The sequence below is a fragment of the Procambarus clarkii genome, chromosome 2 (genome assembly GCF_040958095.1).
Source record: "Procambarus clarkii isolate CNS0578487 chromosome 2, FALCON_Pclarkii_2.0, whole genome shotgun sequence".
In the NCBI taxonomy this organism is placed as follows: domain Eukaryota; kingdom Metazoa; phylum Arthropoda; class Malacostraca; order Decapoda; family Cambaridae; genus Procambarus; species Procambarus clarkii.
This window is the reverse complement of record NC_091151.1, coordinates 36,410,336-36,426,991: the sequence shown is the minus strand read 5'-3', so window position 1 is coordinate 36,426,991 and position 16,656 is coordinate 36,410,336. Positions and strand designations below refer to the sequence as shown.

At 45.7% G+C, this 16,656-nt stretch overlaps 1 protein-coding gene across 5 annotated transcripts in view; it reads right to left on the bottom strand.

Moving 5' to 3' along the window:
• Polr3H (RNA polymerase III subunit H) overlaps window positions 1-16,656 on the bottom strand; it is a 103,096-nt gene that overhangs the window by 65,477 nt on the left and 20,963 nt on the right. The window lies entirely within an intron of this gene.

Genomic DNA, 16,656 nt, shown 5'->3' with positions numbered 1-16,656 from the left:
ATATGCTAATGTCAGACTTTGGCATCAGTCATGTGTATGGAGTTCGTAGGGCCTACCTGGGACCACGTCCAAAACCTGGCCCCCTCAAAGAGGCAAGGGGAGCAATGGCCTATAGAAACCCCCGTGTGGTTGGAAGCATTCTGTCTGCCATCGATTGGGTCAAGCATTAAGAAAGGTAAGCGTCCCAAAACAAACCCTCTATTCTGGTTAAAATTGCTACCAAAAGCCGAACTAGTGGATAGAACTCCCCAACAGAAAACAAGCAAACTAGTATGACGTCACATGTCATCGCGCCGCTGTCTGCGCAGCTCCCCCCTCCCGGGAGGGGGAAGGGGGAGCCTCAGACCTCTCACACCGGCTATCCACCCATTAGTTCCGAGGCTGGATGTCAAAACACGCAAAAACCGCCGACCGGAGGGAGGGAGGGTTGCCGGGGAGCCTCCGGGTCTCACCCAGAAAATGGAGTTTCATTACAATCAACACTGGTTTCTGGGGGGGGGGGGGAGCCCTGTCGGCTCCCCGGAGCTAACTACCCACAGAGGAAGGTCTAAAGGACATATCCGGGAGGTGGCCACCACTTGCACCTCAACACGAAGCGAGAAACCGGCTGCAACTGACAACCCAAAGCGACACAGGCCCGACCAGGCCTAAGGACGGGAACAAGGCAACGAGCAGCCAGGACCCAGTTTGACCGCCAAAATCCCCACGCCCGAATGTCCACCCAAAACACAGTCCCAAGGAACGACAGCAAGAGCCGCAAACTTGTAAACGTCATGGGCATGGGGAGAGGTCGCAGGCCGGCCAGCCTTAATAACCCTGCGGACGACCTGGGAGACCCGCACCTGCGAACAGGAAAGAAGGGAAACCGGATCAACCCGAAGCTTGTCCATGGACACAGAAGCCGCGGCGCGCCAAAAACGGCGGAGAGCCGCAACCGGGCACAAAACCTGAAGCATCCCCGGCAAAGCCAACAAGGCATTAACAACCCAGGGACTCCTCTGGAAAGCAGCACTCACACTCACATGAAAGCAGCACTCACATGCCAGAAAAGAAGAAGGCCGCAGAGGAACAAAACCATCGCCCCGACCAGAGGAGCAGAAACCCCAGTGCCGGAGGATAGCATGAAGCTCACCAACTCAACCCCGAGGCCAACGCCAACAGAAAAAGAGCCCCGAGACACCAACCTGAACCGAGGGGGGCCACAAGAACTGAGGAGAAGAAAAGAGAGCACCCAGTCCCACGACCAGAATGGCTCAGATGGCGCATGAGCAGGCCGGAGGTGAACTAACACACGAGACAGCGTGCAGAACAGCGCAGAAGTAACATCAACACTGAACGCAAGCGGCTCTGCCAGCGCCGCACGATACGAGGCGACAGTATGTGGCAAAATGATGGCCCCAAACCCTCACAAGAGAAAGACAAGCCCACGCCAACAAAACACAGCCACCGAAGAAGGGGACACAAGGAAAAAGGAAGGACTGCCAAAAACACCCCACATTGCCGCTAAGAAGAAGCACGCAGGTGGGACACCATCAACGAAGCTACCTGACCACCAACAGACAGTGAGACTCCAGGCAGAGCCAAACCAGCCCCGCCACGGACCAAATGAACCGTAGAAGAGGCGGAGCCGTGGGAAGATCTCGGATGCGACCATCGAACAGAGCCAGAAACCCAAACCGGCAAAGGAGATGATGGAACGTCTGCCGTACAGAAAAAACATTCTGATGCCAGCAAGCATGCCAGGAGATCTGAGACCACGGCCCTGACTGAGACATGAGAGAAAGGACACCACGAGACGCTGAAAAAGCCAACAGGCAGGGAAAACCAGGAACCAGAACTGGCAATAGGAGAGCCAAAAGGCACAAACAAAACACACAACGTGTAGGAGAAAAGGAAGCTGAGGAACGAAGAAGGCAGGTAGCAAACGGGAAAGAAAGCACGCCAACAACACACCGTCGTTGGTCAGGTCCCAACACTATCACACTGATGAAAGTGCAAGGGGCGCCACCAGACCAGCACCCGAACTGAGGGGTATGAGCCAAGATGAGAGACAACGGGAAGGAAACCGTACGTCAGCGGGAGACAGAAGAACCAGAGGGAACACCACCACCACAAGCAAGACCCCTCAGGAAATGAGAGGGTAGACAAAGACAGACCAATAACCACAAGGGGCACACATACCAGGGGACACAGGCAGAACAGATGCCCAATGAGCAAAAGAAATGACAGAAGGATTCCAGCATCAGAGTAGGAGACAAATGGAGTGCATGAGGAAGGGACATGATGGAGGCAGACCCCCACACACAGTGTCAAGTGTAGATACAACAAAGCCCAGTAGGCTCAGGAAGCTGTACCCCAAGTCGAACGACAGGAGACACCAAAAACCAAGAGCGCAACCCCCGCAAACACAACGAGGTAAGGGCACCTAAGGAGGAAACCCTAGGCGCATGCAGCCCGAGTACTGGAGAATCACTCCCAGCTCAAGCACCACCTAGAAGACAGTCACCACACGCTAGGTACAGTGCTGAAACAACCACCGGAGCCAAAGCACATAACCTCAGCCTTTAGCTTCAGTCGAAGAACTGAGGTGTGGATCGCAGGCACGGGAGGTCTGGGGCTCCCCTTTCCCCCTCCCGGGGAGGGGGGAGCTGCGCAGACGGCGGTGCGGCAACGGGTGACGTAATATTAGTTTGCTAGTTCTTGTTTGGGGAGTCCTAATCACTCGTTTGGCTTTTAGTTGTAATTTTCACCAGAATAGGGGTTTGTTTTGGAACGCTTACCTTTCTGGGTGCCTGACCAACCCGGTCGATGGTAGACATAGAATGCTCGATGAAGTTCTCTCTTTCCTTAAGACAGAAGGCGACTGAGGGCCTTCTTCCTCTCCCGCTTCCCACTGACATTTTCCTCTAATTCATTAGACTGTGTTGACTAACTCTTTCTCTTTCAACGGTAAATATTACACTCAAATTTTCGGTGTCGCTATGGGTTCCCCTCTCTCCTCTGTTCTTGCTAATTTCTACATGGAATACTTGGAAACTGTTCTTCTTCCTTCTACTGATACTCGTCCCTCTCTCTGGCTTCGCATGTTGATGACATTTTTGCTTTATGGCCTCATGACCTTAGTCTTTTCCAGCCTTTCCTCTCCTCTCTTAACAATCTGGCTCCTCCTATCCATTTCAAAGTTGAATGGGAATCTAATTCCCTCCTTCCTTTTCTTGGCGTTCACGTTCGCAGCTCTGTGTCTGGGTTCTCTTTCTCTGTCTACCGCAAACCCATGCATAGTGTCACGTACATTCACTTCTTTTCCTACCATCCTCCTCCTGTCAAGAAAAGTGTCCTCGTCTTTCTCTTCCTCCGTGCTCTACGCATCAGCGACCCTCAGTTTCTTGATTCTGAAATTGTCTTTATCTACAAATCATTCTCTCGCCTTGGTTACCCTTTGCATTTTATCAACTGTGCCTACTCTCACGCTAAACGAAATTTCTTTCATCCTAAACCTGCTTCCAACACTAGTAGCACTGTACTATGCCTTCCCTTCATATCTGAACTCAAAACTTTTACTAATACCTTTCATCCTCTTGACATAAAGCTTGCCTTTCGACAAACTAACACACTTCGTAGCAATCTACTTCACACTGTTTCTAATGCTGTTGGTGTCTAATCTATTTCCTGTTCGTCTTGTCCTCTACAATACTTTGGCGAAACTGGCCGTACACTTAATGACAGACTTAAAGAACACAAAAGAAGTGTTAAGTCTGCAGACACAAACAATGCTCTCTTCGGTCATGTGAGGGATTATAATCATCCAATTGATTGGTCTTCCTCCAAAATAATCTTTCCTGCCTCTACTCTACACAGACGCCATATTGTTGAATCGGCTCTAATACACAACGTACCCAACATGAACTTGAGTCCTGGCTTTGTTGCTGATGACTCTTCCCTTTCACAGTATATACTCAAATGCTCCAATCTTTCTAACAAACGTGACCTAACATAAGCTTACCCTTCCATTTATCTTTCTTTCTCTTTCCTTTTTTTTGTCCATTGTTTTCTCTTACGTTCCCTTCCTATCCCCTTCTTATTCCTATTACTATCCCCTTCTCTTTCGGTGGTTATAAATAGGAGCTACCTCGTATAGGTCAATGGGCCTTCTACAGTTCTTATTTCTACTACTATCCCCTCTACTACACCTTACCTTTCGTACCTTTTGCCTTGCTCCTCAACTCTCTCTTGCCTATTTATTGCCTTCATCACCTTCCCTCATCACACTCGACTTGAGAATGGTCCAGGACGGACCGAAACGTCGTCGTCCCTCACCTTCTAGTGTGTGGTCTAGTCAACATAGAACGCTTCCAACCACATGGGGGTTTCTATAGTCCATTGCTCCCCTTGCCTCTCTAGAGGGGGGCCAGGTTCTGGCTCGTGGTCCCTGGTAGGTCCAAAGAACTCATACACATGACTGATGGCAAAGTCTGACATTAGCATATCAGCCTAGTTAAGCTCTATGGAGCCATAGAGGCTCCCCACAGAAAACCCTGTATTGTGGATAATCCAGAACGTTTGAACAGACAATTGTTCCATACCCAAGTAAAAATACAGAAATGTCTGAGGTGTCATGTTTGTAAACTGTCTGGTATGAGGAGGGACACAAGGTATAAGTGCAAGACATGTGATGTGCTGCTGTGTGCTGTACCATGCTACAGCAAATATCATCGCAAGAAACAATTCTGGGCTGATAAGCAGTAATGTTTGCCCGCCATCCACTCCACCTATAAAAAACATGGGTTGACCCTTCAGGAAACATTTTCCTGGAGCAGGTGGAGTGGATAAAACTAATGTTCAACCCATGTTATGCTCCACAAACAACACTGGATTGGTAAGTACTGTATAAAAAGTTTTAGTTTTTTATATATTTTATATTGTTGTTTATACTTTATCGTATTGTATTGGCAATATTGTTCTTCAATTTGCCCTTATATCCATCTAAATCATTCTATTAGGAACATTTTCATACCAAAATGAGTGCTGTAACACGAAGATTGATGTTAGCAACCGGAAAAATACTAAACATTTGTGGGCGGGAATTGGGAGTGTAGCGGGTGGGTGGATTGGGCGCTCCTGCGCGGCTAACATATGGCCCGCCTTCAACTTGTCTGCGAGTGGAATGTGACCCGGTTTTTTATTTTATATGCATATACAGTACAACCCTCTATTCAACGTACTGTACCCTGATTCAACGAATCTCCTGCTAGTTCGCACACTTTTCAGGCCGGATTTACTCACCCGGTTCGACGAACAATGGTTCGCCGAAGCGGGGGATGTTCGGATTTGCTTACGATGTCGAGACATAGTTTTCCACCAGTCTGTGAACTTTCTCATTATATCACAGATTACAATTAATAATTCGCTCATATGACAAGTCCGATCCCACAAGTGACCACACAAGTGGTCCACAAGGTTACGATGTTGGGACAGAGTTCACAGAGTGGTGGAAAACTTTCCCGTTCCATCATAGGTTACAATTAATAATTCCTTCATATGACAAGTTGGACCACACATGTGGGCCACACAAGTGGACCACAAGTAGTCCACAAGCTTACAATGTTGGGACAGAGATCACAGAGTGGTGGAAAACTGTCTCATTCTATCTACAATTAATAATTCCTTCATAAGACAAGTTGGATCACACAAATGGACCACACAACAAGTGAACCATATGACCCAAATACAAGCCAGAATGGTCCACACAACAAGTAAAGCATATTAACTAAACACCAACCAGAGTGGTCCACACAAGTGAACGACTGAGTTTCAATGATTTTCGTTCACTGATTTGCAGCACACGTATCTTTGTAAATTAATTTAAAGGCTGAAGCGTGAATAGCTAGCTAATGTGTTGAAATCTTGTTATATACATTTTCTGTGATGAAACAAGATGAGTGAGATAGATAAGGGAATACTGTACTGTAAACCTCACTTTACAGTGAGGTTTCACTCACTTTCGTCTGTGTCATCATAGTTCAGTAACCCATGACTTTGAACGTTTCAGATTAATAAATCATTTCTAAAACTGGTGTTTTAATAACTGTTTTATTATCCTAATTAAACTAAACTAAATAAAACCAAAAATATACTGTAATGATAGATATCTGCTATTTGAAAAATTATTTATTTAATTGGCAGCTCACAAGTCCAGCGTGAGTGGACAGGTTTAATCCGTGTGCACACAACACCGTGCTTGTTTTGTTCGATTTCGTCGCCATAGATCAGTGACCAAATGGCTTCGAAATAATAAAATTAATAAATCAGTTCTAAAATAAGTATTTTTTATAGCACTTATTATCGTAATAATGTTGCTAAACTAAATATATACTGTAACCCAAAAGTATATAATTTGATGTAAATCCAATATACCTGGTTGATACCTGGTTGATGGGGTTCTGGGAGTTCTTCTACTCCCCAAGCCCGGCCCGAGGCCAGGCTCGACTTGTGAGAGTTTGGTCCACCAGGCTGTTGCTTGGAGCGGCCCGCAGGGCCACGTACCCACCACAGCCCGGCTGATCCGGAACTTCTCTTAGAAAACGTCCAGTTTTCTCTTGAAGATGTCCACGGTTGTTCCGGCAATATTTCTTATGCTCGCTGGGAGGACGTTGAACAACCGCGGACCCCTGATGTTTATACAGTGCTCTCTGATTGTGCCTATGGCACCTCTGCTCTTCACTGGTTCAATCTTGCATTTTCTTCCATATCGTTCACTCCAGTACGTTGTTATTTTACTGTGTAGATTTGGGACCTGACCCTCCAGTATTTTCCATGTGTATATTATTTGGTATCTCTCTCGTCTCCTTTCTAGAGAGTACATTTGGAGAGCTTTGAGACGATCCCAATAATTTAGGTGTTTTATCTCGTCTATGCGTGCCGTATATGTTCTCTGTATTCCCTCTATTTCAGCAATCTCTCCTGCTCTGAAGGGGGAAGTGAGTACTGAGCAGTACTCGAGACGGGACAGCACAAGTGACTTGAAGAGTACAACCATTGTGATGGGATCCCTGGATTTGAAAGTTCTCGTAATCCATCCGATCATTTTTCTGGCTGACGCGATATTTGCTTGGTTATGCTCCCTAAACGTTAGATCGTCGGACATCATTATTCCCAAATCCTTGACATGCTGTTTTTCTACTATGGGAAGATTCGATTGTGTTTTGTACCCTGTATTATGTTTCAGATCCTCATTTTTGCCGTACCTGAGTACCTGAAATTTATCACTGTTAAACATCATGTTATTTTCTGCTGCCCAATCAAAAACTTTGTTGACATCTGCTTGTAGTTTTTCAATGTCTTCAGCAGAGGTAATTTTCATGCTGATTTTTGTGTCATCTGCAAAGGACGACACGAAGCTGTGGCGTGTATTTTTGTCTATATCAGATATGAGAATAAGGAACAGTAGCGGTGCAAGGACTGTACCTTGAGGTACAGAGCTTTTAACATCGCTTGGACTCGATTTTATCTGATTGACTGTTACTCTTTGTGTTCTGTTCGACAGGAAATTGAGTATCCAGCGTCCTACTTTTCCAGTTATTCCCATTGACCTCATTTTGTGAGCTATCACCCCATGGTCACATTTGTCGAACGCCTTTGCAAAGTCTGTGTATACAGCATCTGCATTTTGCTTTTCTTCTAGGGCTTCTGTGATTTTGTCATAGTGGTTGAGTAACTGTGACAGACAGGATCTTCCCGCTCTAAATCCATGTTGTCCTGGATTGTGCAATTCATTGTTTTCCATAAAACTAGAAATTTGATTCCTAATCACTCTTTCAAACACTTTTATTATGTGTGATGTTAGTGCAACTGGCCTATAATTTTTTGCCAAGGCTTTACTCCCCCCCTTGTGCAACGGAGCTATATCTGCAGATTTAAGTGCTGCTGGTATCTCCCCTGTATCCAGGCTCTTTCTCCATATTACGCTGAGTGCTCTCGCTACTGGTACTTTACATTTCTTTATGAATATTGAATTCCATGAGTCAGGCCCAGGAGCTGAGTGCATAGGCATATTATCAATTTCTCTTTCAAAGTCTTCCGAGTTTGTGGTAATATCCGTTATATTATCTGCAGCTTGAATGTCATTCATAAAGAAGCTGTCTGGGTCATCAACTTTCATGTTGTTTATTGGTGTGCTAAACATAGCCTCATACTGGCTTCTTAGAATTTCACTAATCTCTTTGTTGTCCTCTGTGTACGTACCTTCATTTGTAATTAACGGTCCAATACTGGTCGAGGTTTTGGATTTTGATTTTGCGTATGTGAAAAAATATTTCGGATTTTTCCTTATCTCTTGTATAGCTTTCTGTTCCAATTCCATTTCCTCAGACTCATATGATCGCTTCAACGTTTGTTCTATTTCCTCAATCTCCCTGCTTAGGCTTGTTTTCCTTGCTTGTGATAGTTGTGTCTGCCGAAGCATTTCCGTTATTTTTTTCCTTCTCCTGTACAGTCGTCTCCGTTCTCTTTCTAGAGTGGTCCTCTTTCTGCCCCTCCTCACAGGCACGTGCTTCAAGCAGACCTTGTAAGCTTCAGCTGTCAGTTGAGCTATTCCCTGTGTAGGAGTTTTGTCGCTTAAGACCGTCTCCCATTGAATGGTTGCAAGGTCTACATTTATTTTTTCCCAGTCAATCCTCTTATTGTTGAAATTGAATTGATTGAATATTCCTTCTCGCTTGTTTGGTCTCTTAGACCTACTACCGTTATTTATGCTAGTTCGCACTTCAATGAGCTTATGGTCTGAGTATGAAGTATCTGAGATTGTGATATCCCTGATTAGTTCATCATTGTTTGTGAATAACAAGTCTAGTGTGTTTTCGTTCCTAGTTGGTTCTGTAATCTGTTGATTGAGCGAGAATTTGTCACAGAATCTCAAAAGTTCTCTAACCTGTGGTTGGTTATTTCCCGGGTCATTCCCTGCTATGATATTTGTGTTTGCCGTTCTCCATCTTAGACTCGGTAAATTGAAATCTCCAAGAAAGATAATATCTGGAGCTGGGTTTGCTAGGTTGTCAAGTATGTTCTCTATTTTGTGCATCTGCTCTGTGAATTCCTCAATCGTTGTATCTGGCGGTTTATATAATAGAATAATAATTAAGTTTAGTTTCTCTACCTTCATTCCAAGTACCTCTACCACCTCATTAGTTGAATTTAGTAGTTCTGTGCATACCAGGTCTTCTTTAATATACAGACCTACTCCTCCATTTGACCTAGTTTTTCTATCACATCTATATAGATTATAATTTGGAATCCAGATTTCACCATCCATGTAATCTTTTGTATGAGTTTCCGTGAATGCCCCAAATATTGAGTTTGACTCTAATAGAAGGCCATTTATGAACTTAACTTTATTTCTTGACTTTGGCTTTAAACCTTGAATGTTTGCAAATATGAATGATTGTCCATGTTGTGTGTAACTTCTGGAAGGTTTTGGTAGTTCTCCCTCCTCTCTACCCTGACCCAGGGTGTGTTGTTGTGGCAATGGTTTGTCCAGTTTTGGAAGTGATACTGGGGAGTGTGGTAGTCTCTGTGTAGTTGGGGGGTGTAGTATGTGTGGGCTTGATGCCGAACTGTAGTCCAGTCTTGGGCATTTCCCCCTCTCCATCCGTACTCCTGCCACGTTTCTGCCTGTCTGTTTCTCCCTCTGTTTGTACCTGCCTCTAAAAAATTTTCAGGGCTATTATGTTGGACTTCTTCTCTTATATGGCGCTGTGTACCTCTGACGTGGAAATCGGGGCAGTGAAGATCGTAGCATTTCCTCTCATTGACTGAGAGTGTGCATAGCTTAGGGTGAAAATATCTACACTCTGTATCAAAACGACATCTGCCTTTCCCTAACCAGTTTCGGCATTTCCGTGGGTGCATGAATGAGCATTCCGTGCCTCTGGGCCCATATCTACACTGTCATTTTGCATAATACCAGCAAATATTTTCATTTGTGATTGTATTATTCTTGTTTGTACCCGTGCACGACTTGGCTACCTCTGTGTTTTTTGTTCCAACTTTCTCGTTTCTATTTGAGAGAAATTGCTAGAAATATTGCTAGAAAAGAGAAATTGCTAGAAATTGCAAAATATTTGAGAGAAATTTTTGATACTGGAAATCGAACACAACACCGTGCTTGTTTTGTTCGATTTCGTCGCCACAGTTCAGTGACCAAACGGCTTCGAAATAATAAAATTAATAAATCAGTTTTAAAATAAGTATTTTTTATAGCTGTTATTATCGTAATAATGTTGCTAAACTAAATATATAACCCAAAATTATATATATTGATGTAAATCGAATATTTGAGAGAAATTTATGTTACTGGGTCTGGCTTAACCCTTAAATGGCGCATAGCTACAGTATATACCATTTGACACCCACAGGCGCATACCAAAAAAAAAAAAAAAAATTATTTTTCTTCCTAACCTGTTAATTTGTGTTCACTGATCACGGGAAAAATAATAAAAAAATCGTAAGTGGCATATATTGCCCGCTATAGGGCGGGGAATTCTAGCAAAAAACCGGCGCTGACTCAGCGTGCGACCCAGGCGGTCTGTTGATCGCCAGCTGTCAGGCCGGAGTTGCCACAAAGAGATAATTACCTAATTATTTCAATGTCTGATTGATTTTTCGTAGTTTTTTTGCTGTAATATTATTCAATAGTGTGTAGCGTGATATATTTATATAATAAAATGAGTGAATCATCGCTGTACTCAAAAATATGGTGTGCATATTGTTGATTCAATTATGTTCATCAAACAGTGAACAAATACTTTGTCGGTTATTACACTATATACACAGGTTATATATAAGTATCTGCATGTTTTGTTCACCATAACGAACCACTAAGTTGCTATTACTGAGTAAAAAAGTAACTGAGGAGTGACCTGCCGTGTACCAGCCAGCCACTCACTGCCCTCCCTCAAGTCACCTGACTCACCCACATTCTCCTCCCACAATACTGTTTTTGCTTTTATTCACTATATACAGACGCTATATATAAGTATTTACATTCGTGTTCACCATAATCGAACCACTAAGTTGGTATGCTGAGTAGGCAGAATGACCATCGTGGTCATCAGTAAACAACATGGTAAGTCCTGCAGACGACGCTCCTCCCTCACCAAAATGGTGGCTCCCAACCTACTCCTCTTGCTGTTTATACCCTCTATACACACGTTATATATAAATATCTACATTTGTGTTCACCATAGCGAACCACTAAGCTGGTATGGTGAGTGCAGCCAATAAAAGGTGGCCACACATTGTCAGAAGATAATGCCACTACCCTCCCCTCCCACAGCATTACTCCTCCCTCCATGGCGCACACCCTGGAAACACAAACCGAAACTTTCTTTATTTTCCCCTTGTTACAACTTGTAATAAAGTTGTTATATCTTGGCTTAAAGTGTTTATAACGTATTAGAACATTGGTACAACTTGCTATAGTGGTTGTTATAACTGGTTAAGTGGTGTTAAAACTTGTTCGAACGTTGTACCAACGTCATAGTTTCAGGTGTGTGTTTGGCGGGCAGCGCTAAATATCACCACAATCCTGCTATTATCAGAACCCTGGTCAATTTTATCACAGTCAGGGGTCTTCTGTAATATCATCATCGCTACATAATAGCATGAACAAGTAAATTATGGCATTTTTAGGCGATGCTGTGGTCACAAGCTGAACAGCAGTGCTGTGAGTTCATGCTGCGTGCGTCAGGCTTGGTAGCTCACTCAATACTGAGGCCCCTAACACCCGGGAGTTTGGCCCACAATTTAAAAAAAAAAATTGCGTCTGTTTACAAGAGCCCTGATGAAGGTGTGGTGAACCCCGTGTATCCGCGGGCCGTTTAAATCTTGCGTAGTACTCCAAAGCATCACATGATGCGATGCGCAATTTACTGCAAGTCGGTCAAAGCATCATATGATGCGATGTGCAATTGAAGGGTTAAACACCAGCCTACTGTAGGGTGTATGTATAGACCTAGTCTGCAGTTCGTACAGTATGCACCCAGTGCCCTTAGCTTTGTCTGTAATTGACATACAGTATTTAACCGCCGGTGAAAGAATAATTGTGGAATTTACCATTTTTTGACTACAGCTGTACTGTTATACAACAAAATGTCTCAGGGGCTTACTAATAGTGCCTTATTAATGCCAAAAATGAAGCAATATTTTGCAAGAACTTGTAGCAGAAAATTAACCAGTACGAACACAGCTGTACCCAGCACGAGCACAGCTGTACCCAGCACTGGTACAACAGCAGCCAGCACCAGCTCAGAAGCAGCTGAAGCCACAGCAACAGCAAGCACCAGCAAAGCTGATGCAAACATCTAAAAACATCGTCTGCGGCGTGAACAGTTAGAACAAGTGTTAAATTTAAGTGTGTACATAGTGTTAAAATTAAAGTTGCAGTAATTTTAGTGTACAATAGTTTTCATAAACTGTATTGTAGAACTCAACATACAGCAGAACTACTTTTAATCAACACAGTGCTAACGGCATAATGCACTGCAGTACGTATTTAATGTAGAGCATTCACAACTTCACGAAACTTCAAGATGGACATAACTTCAACAATAAGGTAAATTTATGAATTACAGTATTTTTTAGTAGAGAAGTAATATATAGGTAGAGTATGTAATATGATAATGCATTTTTATTGTGTACAAGAAAAAAAAAAGACACTGACACAAACGCCTCCTGAAGGTCACCTCTTGTAACGAATCCAACGCTCCAACGAACTGGGGTTGGTCCCATATAGTACGTTGAATCGAGGTTGTACTGTACTTGCTGGTTTAAGGCAAATCTGTCACACAAATCTGCAAAAGGTCACTTGTGACTTCATTGAGACTGCTTCCTGGGATTCTCTCTGGTATAACTGCATTTGCCAGTGTCAAGTGAATCCCCTGCATAGCAGTGGAACTGCCTTTTCCCTTCACCTTCAATGCCTCTGCACTGGAAGTCTACATTTACACCAGCCCAGATGAGTCATCAGTCCTGCCATCTCTCCGTACCCCCCCAGGGCCTGGCACGGCCTGGTATGACTCAGAGGTAAGCCGGGCGCCACTGCTAACTGATAGTTTGCCCCCACAAACAAGCAGTTAGCCGCCTTCAACTGGCAGTGGTGCAGCTCAACACAAAGGCACCGCCAGCCACAACAAGCAGTTTGCTAGTTGACCAGGTGTCCACCTTGCGTTGACACTGGACGAGTCATCACCGCCGGACTATATAAAAGGCACCGCCTCCCTGGAGAGCCAGTCTCTCTCTTAGTGCTCTTGGAACACCTTAGTCTCCTGCAACGCCATCTGCCTTCAGCCAACGTCGTATGCTGGATGCTGTGGTGGTATGGTAGTTGTCTTCAGCACCACCAGTATACTTTTGTGTTGTATTAGAGTTAAACATTCATTTACTTATTTTATTTGTTATATAATAATAGCCAAGTATTCCCAGGTGTCATTTTGTTCATTAGTATTTCAGTAAACTGTTTTAATTATTTATTTGATGGTTTTCATTTGTTTCTACCTGCGACTTACACACTGCAAAGCCAATAGCAGCATTTTTTTTTATTTATGTGCGTGAGAGCCATACCATCTTGGTTCAGTATAGCTGCAATACCACAACCCATCACACCAGTTTTTTGTTTAAGGTGCTGTAAAATAAAGTCACAAAGCAAGATGATGTTTGGGGCAGAATTTGAGATTTTCTAAGCAATGTTCTATTTTCGTAAGTTGGTCTTTACTTTGGCATTAGTCGATGTGGATGGAGTTCTAAGCCTACCAGGGACCACAAGCCAGAACCTGGCCCCATCAGAGAGGCACGAGGAGCAGTGGCCTACAGAAATGCACATGTAATTTTGGATATTCTATATCTGCCATCGACCGGGACAGGTACCCAGAAAGGTAAGTGCCACAAAACAAACCCCCTATTCTGGTTAAAAATGACAAAAATAAACAAATGAATGGACAGAACTCCCAATTAAAAATGAGCAAACAAGCAAGATGTCACATGAGCTGCGCCGCATGTCTACGCAACTCCACCCTCCTAGGGAGTGGAAAGGGGTAGCCCCAAACCCACACGCCAGTGATCCACCCTGGAGTTCTGGAGCTGGATATCAAAATAGGCAAAAACCGCCGACTGGAGGGAGGGAGGGAGGGAGGGAGGGTTGCCGGGGAGCCTCCGGGACTCACCCAGAAAATGGTATTTCATTACATTCAACGCTGGGTTTTCTGGGGGAAGCCCTATGGCTTCCCAGAACTACTTCTCCAAAGACGAAAACTAAAGAAGGGGACTTACCCGGGAGGCGGTCGGTGCTCCACCTCTTAACTGGAAGTCGAGACAGGGTACAGCCGCCGACCCAAAGCAACACAGGCCCGATTAGGCCCAGGAACATTTATGAGGTAGCGTGCAGCCAGGACCCTGTTCGACCTCCAAAAACCCAGTGCCAGAATGTCAATCCAGGACATGCTACCAAAGACGGCAGCAAGAGCAGTGAACTTACGAACGTCATGGGCACAGGGATAGACCGCAGGCTGGCTACACTTAATAACCCTGCTGACAACCTGAGAGACCCGTACCCGCGAACAGGGAAGAAGGGAAACCAGATCAACCCAAAGCGTGTCCCCGGACACAGAAGCCATGACGCGCAAATAACGGCGGAGGGCGGCAACCGGACACAACATATGATGCACCCCCGGCCTGATCAACCAAACATCAACAACCACTCTGGAAAACAGCAGTCTCATTCTTCGCCAAAAAGAAGGAGACGGATGCAAAAGAACAAGCGTATCACCACGACCAAAAGAGCAGAAACCCCTGTGCTGGAGAAGAGCATGAAGCTCCGCAACCCGACCCCCAGAGGCCAATGCCAACAAGAAAAGAGCCTTAGAGAAACAATCCTGAACTGAAGGAGCCCAACAAACCGAGATGGAGCAAGCCGGAGGTGAAACAACGCATGAGACAGCTTGCGAAACGGTGCAGAAGTAACATTTATACCGAAAGCAAGCTGAAGCGGCTCCACCAGCACCTCACAATACGAGGTGACAGTATTCGGCATAAGATGACGGTCCTGGAACAACCATGAGAGAAGGACAACACTGCCCAAACCGAAAGCGAAGTGCAACGGCGAAGAGTAAAAAAGAAATGGAAGGACTGCCAGGAAACTTCATACTGCTGCCGAGACGAAGCTCGCAGGTGGGTCACCATCAATGAAGCCACCTGATCACCATACAGTGTGATTAACTCGAGTCAAAAACACCAAACGCGAAGACTCGAGGAGAAGAGTGAACCAGTCTCGTAACGGACCAGGCCGATCTTCTGAAAGAGGTGGAGCCACGGAAAAACCACCGGGTTCAGACACCAGGCAAACAGTGCCTGAAACCACGGCATGGTCGGCCACCAAGGGCCCAAGAAGACTACTCGCCCCTGGTAAGTCTCCAAGCGAGCCAGGATCTGGAGCAACAGCTGAACCGGGAGAAAGACACAGGAACCCCCATATCGACCAGTCCTGCCGGAAGGCATCGATACCGACAGCCTTGCGTCGGGGAAGGGCGCCACATATTCCGGAAGACGCCTCGACCATGCTGATGCGAAGAGTTCCACCTGTGGGTGCCCGAACATCTGGCAGAGCCAAGTGAGTGAGTCAGCATCGACCGTCCATTCCATGGACAGGGGAACAAACCGGGACAGGCCATCCACCAGGACACTGAACACCCACCGGATGTGAATTGCCAAAAGAGCCAAACCCCGAGAACTCGGCAGATGAGTCACCCGAAGTGACCAACCCCAAAGAGTCAAGGACCGCACCGAACCCCCTCGGTTCAGGCAATGAACCATCGGGGAGCAGTCCAAATGGAGCCAGTTCGTCGATCCGCGGGCGACCCGAACTCTCCAAAGCACAAACCACACCACCACGAACTCCTGCACTGTGCTGTGGGCCCGACGAAAGGACAGGACCCCACTGCCCCTGGCCGGCCTGATGAGCACTGGTCACAAAGCCCCAGCTTAGAAACGACACGTCCGCGAGCACATCGAGCGAGGGCTCGGGTAGACGCCAAGGCACTGAACCCCGAAAAACCCAAAGAGGAAGACCCAGGAACGGCACCAAGCGCCTCTACATTCTCCAGATGCCATTCAGAAGACAGCTCAGGACGAAAAAGAAACGCAGGACCGAAGCCAGTGAGCCCCGCGTGGGCAAGTCCTCAGCCACAAGTGCAGCCAACAAGGAGGGAACCTGTACATGAAGCTGAACTGTGCCAACATCCCGCAGAAGAGCCGGAGCAAAAAAGCACTCATTACAGTGTGCAAAAATGCCTCTCAGATAAACCTGGACCATAGTGAACACCTCATGCCACTCAAGTGTGCTGGTATGATAGAAGGTGTCCTAAGTATCCAGCGAAAACATAGGGCAGGTGCTGGAGGTAAGCAGCAATGACCGCCCGCACCTCAGCCAGAGAGACGCGGGAAGCCGGAAAACCTCTGGAAGGATGGAACCGAAGGACCCGCAGGGACACGGAACCGAACCAGGGGGAGGTTACCTTGAAGGTGCTTCCGGGGCTTAGCGTCCCTGCGGCCCGGTCGTCGACCAGGCCTCCTAACAGTTCGGGAGGAGCCAAATCCAAATTCAACTCGGAC